Raw genomic sequence first — 6335 nt, forward strand, 5'->3', positions numbered from 1 at the left:
CGGTCTGTATGTGGGATCCGAACCCTCGGGCGGGAGCGCCGCCGTGCTTCCCAAGCGGTGCCACGCTTCCCAAGCGGCGCACTATCCAGTGCGCCACCGGGCCGGCCCACAACTACAATTTTTTTGAAGTTGTTACAACAAGCAAAAGGAAAGGACATTCTTGGGTTGGAGGGGGGAGGGGGAGGAGAGAGGGAGGTTTCAGTGATGGGCCATAATAATCAACCACATTGTATATTGACAAAATAAAAATTTAAAGGAAAAAAAATAAATAAAAGTAATCATAGCCTGAACTATTCTCCTCTAGGTAAAATCATCTTTCATTTAATGCGATATGTGCTATATAACATAGCTTGATAGTGTCAGCTAAAGCATGCAATTAAGATTTAAAATTTCACAAGTTTCTTATTTTTAATTTTGTAATTTTCCCAAGACCTAGAGAAGCAAAGGGCAGCTTCTTATATTTTTCCCAGAAATTATCTTTTCTCTTTGTTGAATAAATGAGAAGTCAATAAATTATCTGTTTTCTTTGACTAAAGGACATGCATTTTTCAGACATTTGTCAAGAGCATAGGATATATTTTCTGCTTGAAAGCTCTGCTTTTTTTCACTTTTAGTTTAAAACGGGAAAATCACTGATGGCTTAGAAAAAAGCTTAATTTATTTATTGAGTCACTAAATCTAATTAGGTCTATTATTCTTAAAAACTCCATGGTAACTCAGAAAACCAGCAAGACTGATTCACACAGATTCCATACTTGAATAGCTTATTATTATTGCAGCAGAACTCAGAGCACTGCCTTGCTTAAGAAGCTGTCAGAATTTCTATTCATTTCAAGAGTTTATAAATTAACTATGGGAATATTTCTGGCTGTACTATGGTGTGCTTGATTCTGTATGCCTTCGTATCTTCAGTATCTATTGTACTTTTCCCTTAATGCTTTTAAACTTTATATACCTTTACTATAGATTCACATTTTTAAAAAAATCTATTGATCACAAAATTCACTAATTTTGGTTTAAAATAGGTGGATGAGGACCAATCATGTTCACCTTTAAGTTGATTTTGACAATCGGAAATATTTTCAAAAATTAAAACAACGTCATTGCTATGTCAAATTTGTGGTCTTTTGTCAAACCTGTTTTTCTAATCTCGTATTAAATATATTGACTATTCATGAGCAATATAAAGAGCATAATATGAAAATAGAGAGTATTGAAGATAATAGATCAAAAAGAAATTTTGTTTTTTAGGAACATAGGTTCTAAGTACACAAAAGACCTTATAGAACTCCTGAGATCTCTTTTATGGATTATGAACTACAAAGTACTCACAGCTACGTAATATCAAATGAATGCTAAAGATTATTTTTCTTCAACTTCGTGACTTACACCATCTGTTGACATCACACAATTATGGAAAAAATAGCATCTTACTGAGGAAAGAGTAGCAGAAGGAGTACTTCAAGTAAATGACTAAAATACTTCTCCTTGTAGACACCAGCTTTATCAATTCACACTTCCATGTTGTAAGGGTGGGCACGGTCCTACGCATGAGCCACGTGTTCTCCAACTGTGCTATTCTCTCACTCAGCATGGCTTTGTCCGATTCAGTTTGCTTGCAAGTTTTAAATTAAGCATAATGAGTCCTTACAGGGAAGGGGAAGGAGGCATAATAAATAGAGAAAAGAACTTCACATATCAATTATTTTTCCTATGTTTTTGTTAATTTTAACTCTGGAAAAGTAAATATAATTTATCTCTTCAGTGCATTTTTTTCTTTCATATGAGAATCTTTTACTAGATTGTTTTTAATCTTCTACAAAGACACTGATGATACAATCAAATTTTACAATAAAATACTTTAGAGAAGTTGAGAAAAAGTAGTTATTTCTACTCTAATATGTTTTTCCTTTCTGAAATTATTTAGGGAGCTCAAGCAAAAACCAGAAGGTATCTGTTATATGAGGTTTCTGACCATGGTGACTACAGATTTGTGTTTAATTCTTTTTTTAAATGTTAATTTTTAACAACCCCCTCCCCCTAATTTACTCTTTTGTGACAATGCTTTTTTCCTTATTTAAGAATTGTTAGGGCCTTTGCACCTGGTTTGGGGTAAGAATTTTAAGCCAGACTCCAGGATTCCTGAAGACATCATGATAATAGGAGACATGCCAAGAAAAACACCTTGCTGTAGATTTAGGTCCACAGATCAGCGATTTTCCAGTTGTCACATGGAACATTTTTACATAATTACCACATTATATTCACTTTTATTGCTCTTAATGATTTATTATATTTTAAAATTTATATTTCTAGCATATCTGGCAACCGTTCCAAATTAATGTATGTTTCTCCTCCTCCAAATTAGGAGAATTTTTATCCTGCATTTCTTCTTAAATCCTAGCTAGACTCGGGACTTAGCTTTGGCTGAGACAACAATCAGGAGTGTGATTCACCGCCCAAGTAGTTGCTTCCCTCCCTTGAGTAAAGTGCCATGTTATCAGCAGAGGCTGCCTCTGGTTCTGTGGACTCCCACTCACGCATGCGAGCAATTCAGCAGAAGAGAGCGTCTGAGTGGAAGGTGACTCTTCGCACTTCTCTTCATTCTCCAGGACATTCTACTCTTACTGTTTACATATCTTTGTTGCAACATTAGTTTCCTTATGCTGTAGGCAATTGCATGTTTTATTCAAGTCTCATTTTTACTCCCATAATTTTCTGAATTTATTCTATAATGACTTAGTTAATACACACACACACACACACACACATATGTTACATGATCATATTTTGGTAAACATCTATACATGTCAAGTTGAATTTCTTTATATTTATATGTGTTTTCTTGATTATGGGACTATATAAAGGTTTGTCTTTTTAAATTAAAAAAAAATATGTTTATATCAGAGGTGAAGGAGGGATGTAAATGTGCCAAACAACTTAGTAAAGAAAACAACTCTAGGGAAATGTTTTATACATGGTCAGGGAGGAAGTAGTTAGCTGTGTACAGGCTGATAACCACAGCACTCTCTCCTGATTGGGCAAAAGGTTGACCCTGGTTTTACATCACTCCAGGATAAATCACATAGCAAGCTGTTGGAGAACCACACAGCCCATAGCAGTCTGACAGTAATAGTCTGCAACCCTTTAGGTACTACAAAGTAGATCACAGAAAGTGTGTTTCTCAAACTTGAGCACTCATCAGAATTACCTGGAGGACTTTTTAAAGATAAGTTGACCTATGCAATTCTGATAGATGTTTAACAACCACTTTCCTGGGGGATAGAGGAGAAATCCCTGATTTGCAGTGTTTGCCGATTTCTTTGGTGTAAACAGTCCATGACACAAGTAATGGTAAAAAGTCATAAAATGCACAAGTGGTAAGTGTTGAATATTTATAACCTTGGTTTTAAAAATAAAATGTATTTAATTATAACTTTAAAACTTTTTTTTTAGTGGTTACTGTGTTTCACAAATGAGTTGCAGAATTTCTGGAAACTTCTGTTCTTGTGAGCAAATAGAAGTCAACCTGAGCACCCCACAGGGTGTCTGGTATAGTGAGCCTGTGTGGTGCCGGAGATTCCCGAATCTGGCAATTCTCTGTGATGCTGATGTTACTGGTTCTGAGACCCATTTTGAGAGCCACTGACATAGAGCAATGGAAGCCCAGGAAAATAAGCTGCTTTTCTCTTTTGAAAAAAGACAGGAAAATCCCAGACAAATTAGACAAGACCATTCTAAAAGATAAGATTGTTAAGGACAAAGAGAAGCACTGTTTCACTGATAATTTTAATCAGGCATTTTGAAATAAAGATTCTCTGAATTCCTGAAGTGATTAGTTAGTGTGTATAATTCTGTCAACACCAAGAGCAAAAGTATGAGAATATGCGAATTTTCTCCGTATAGTCAACTATGGAAAGCTAGAGTTCTGTGTAGCGGTAATTATTATTAACAGTGCTATTATCCTCTAGTTTCTCTACATAGTTCCATAATGTTTTCCATTGTTCATTGTAGTTTATAAAGAATGTTCACGCCCATTAATTCATGAGTGCAAATTAAATATTTGCATTTGTTAGAATTTTGTTCATTAGTGTATTCATTCAAAAGTATGAAAATTCTAAATAGATGAAATATGTTTATCACTTAAAATACTCTTTTATTAAAAATTGACTATGGATGAGTTGAAGGTTGATTTACAAATAGATTTTGTTGCACCAGGTGATTGAACTCAATCATTGTTCAAGTCAACAAATGATGTCAGGTATCCAATTTGTGTACAGTGCATGCAGTGCTAACCTAGAATCCAACAGCTTCAATCAGAAAAACAACAATTGTAACTTTAGAATTACAAGTGGAAATATCACCTTTTTTAATAACAAGCTTCTTTTATTTAAAACCTGTTATTTGCACTTCTGTTATAACACTTATCACACCATATTGTAATTGGTAATTGCTGTTTAAAAATAATTCCTTAAACCATGAGCTCCTTGAGGTTAGGAAACACATAATATGTTTTCTGTTGTTTATTTTATTTCCAATTCCAAATAGTAGGTTCTTAGTTGTCATTTATTGAACTAGTACACCTACGAATACATGGAAGAAACATGCTTATGAAATCTGAGAAAGGAAAAAAAAAGTGCTCAATTCTTTTTGGTTGAGTGGTGGGAGGGGTAAAAATCTTCATTTCTGCCATGTTTCTCCTAATCTTGTCAGCGTTTCTTAACTTTGGTGTGCATGAGATGCATCAGGGGAGCTTTTTAAATATCAAAATCCTTTATCCCTACTTCTGGGCAGTTTGATTCTCTAAGCCCACGGTTATAACCTAGAGTCTGCAATTTAACAAAAATCCCAGATAATTCTTTCTAAATCAGGTGGATCATAAACCACACTTTGGGAAAATTATTGAAGACAGAGAGACAGAGAAATAGACTTGCAGACAGACAGATATTGATCTCTATCCAGATCTGGGCATAGATATAGAAAAATTTAGCATAATGTAAAAATAGTATATTGCTAATCCTTTTTTAAAGCAAGATTAACATTTCATTCTGACTATTTCTGTGTATTTACCTGTTTTTTTTTTTTTGGTAAATTTCATGACTAGTTAAAAATTATTTGTCATTAATCACTAACAAATTGAGATAAAGCTTTATAAGGGTACAGTTCAAGTTACATAACTTGTCACCATGAATAATATTTCGTGCATCAAATAATGCTTCTTATTTAGTATTTAAAGAAATAGCATTAATCATAATGCTTTCAATTGTCATTCATCTTGATGACACGTATTGATGACACAGGCCTTCCATAAAGGGTGCTTCAAGATTTAGTATATGTTAATGGATACTTACAGCAAATTCAATTTTGAATAGGCACTGAACTTTCCAAAAGAATGATTTAGTTAGGCGATTTAGAGATACATATTCAAAACATAGGGCTGCAGACTATTCTGCAAAACTCATTAGGAAACAAAAGATTTTCCTCCCACAGTGCTATTTCATACGTTGAGAATATCTTCTGCCTTGAGAATTGAATCCAATCAATTCAATTTGAGACAATAATCTTTCAATTTCATTTGAATGATATTTATGTCAAGGATTATCATGTTTTTAGCCTTAGTATCTGCTGATGTATTAATGGTCACTCTTATCTTTCTTGTGGGAAAGCCTAAATATAAATGTGAATGCATAGGTTTGTAATAAAAAGCCCCTCTATTTTGTGCATTAATGACTATAATGTCTAGCAGTATGTGGCAATGAATCAGAGTTCATATACATTTCACTCCTAAAACATATTTTGTTACATCAGAAGCAGCATCAAACAACCTTAATTGCGTATACTCAGAGTTATTGAAAACACTGATTATAGATATTTTGCAGTTTCCTTAAAATGTAAGCTATACAAGGGTAGATCAAAAAGTTCATGGAAAAATAGAATTAAAAGATAACACAAAGCTTTCCACTAACTCTTTGAAGTACCCTCCTGCATTTAAATGATCTGAAATTTCAAAGAGAAAAATAGGAATCTCTCAATATGTGCCATTCACTCAGTGAATACTTATTTGAATTTATTCTACCTGTTTTGCTTCTAATATGTCTTATTTTTTGCATTTAAAAAAATTTTAATTGGTACATAATTGTACGCATTTCTGGTAAAATTCATATTTGAACCTCTGCCAGATTCTCGATACAGTATTAACTATGTTCATGTGTAAATCAAATACAAACCATATTGCAGAATATTTTTAAATTAAAATTTCAAAATCATATTAAAGAAAATATTGAAGAAAAAAAGAATTTCAATTATTCAGGAAAAAGTAAACTCTGATGTCCTTT

The 6335-nt window shown here is 33.4% G+C and overlaps 1 long non-coding RNA gene across 1 annotated transcript in view; it reads left to right on the forward strand.

The window, feature by feature from the left end:
* LOC103597045 overlaps window positions 1–2684 on the forward strand; it is a 32625-nt gene extending 29941 nt beyond the window's left edge. Inside the window, exon 2 of the long non-coding RNA XR_551080.1 lies at window positions 2405–2684. This is a non-coding gene — a long non-coding RNA (uncharacterized LOC103597045). The remainder of the gene's footprint in view (window positions 1–2404) is intronic.
* The last annotated feature ends 3651 nt before the right edge of the window (window positions 2685–6335 follow it).

Source organism: Galeopterus variegatus, unplaced genomic scaffold (assembly GCF_000696425.1).
Source record: "Galeopterus variegatus unplaced genomic scaffold, G_variegatus-3.0.2 Scaffold2174, whole genome shotgun sequence".
NCBI lineage: Eukaryota > Metazoa > Chordata > Mammalia > Dermoptera > Cynocephalidae > Galeopterus > Galeopterus variegatus.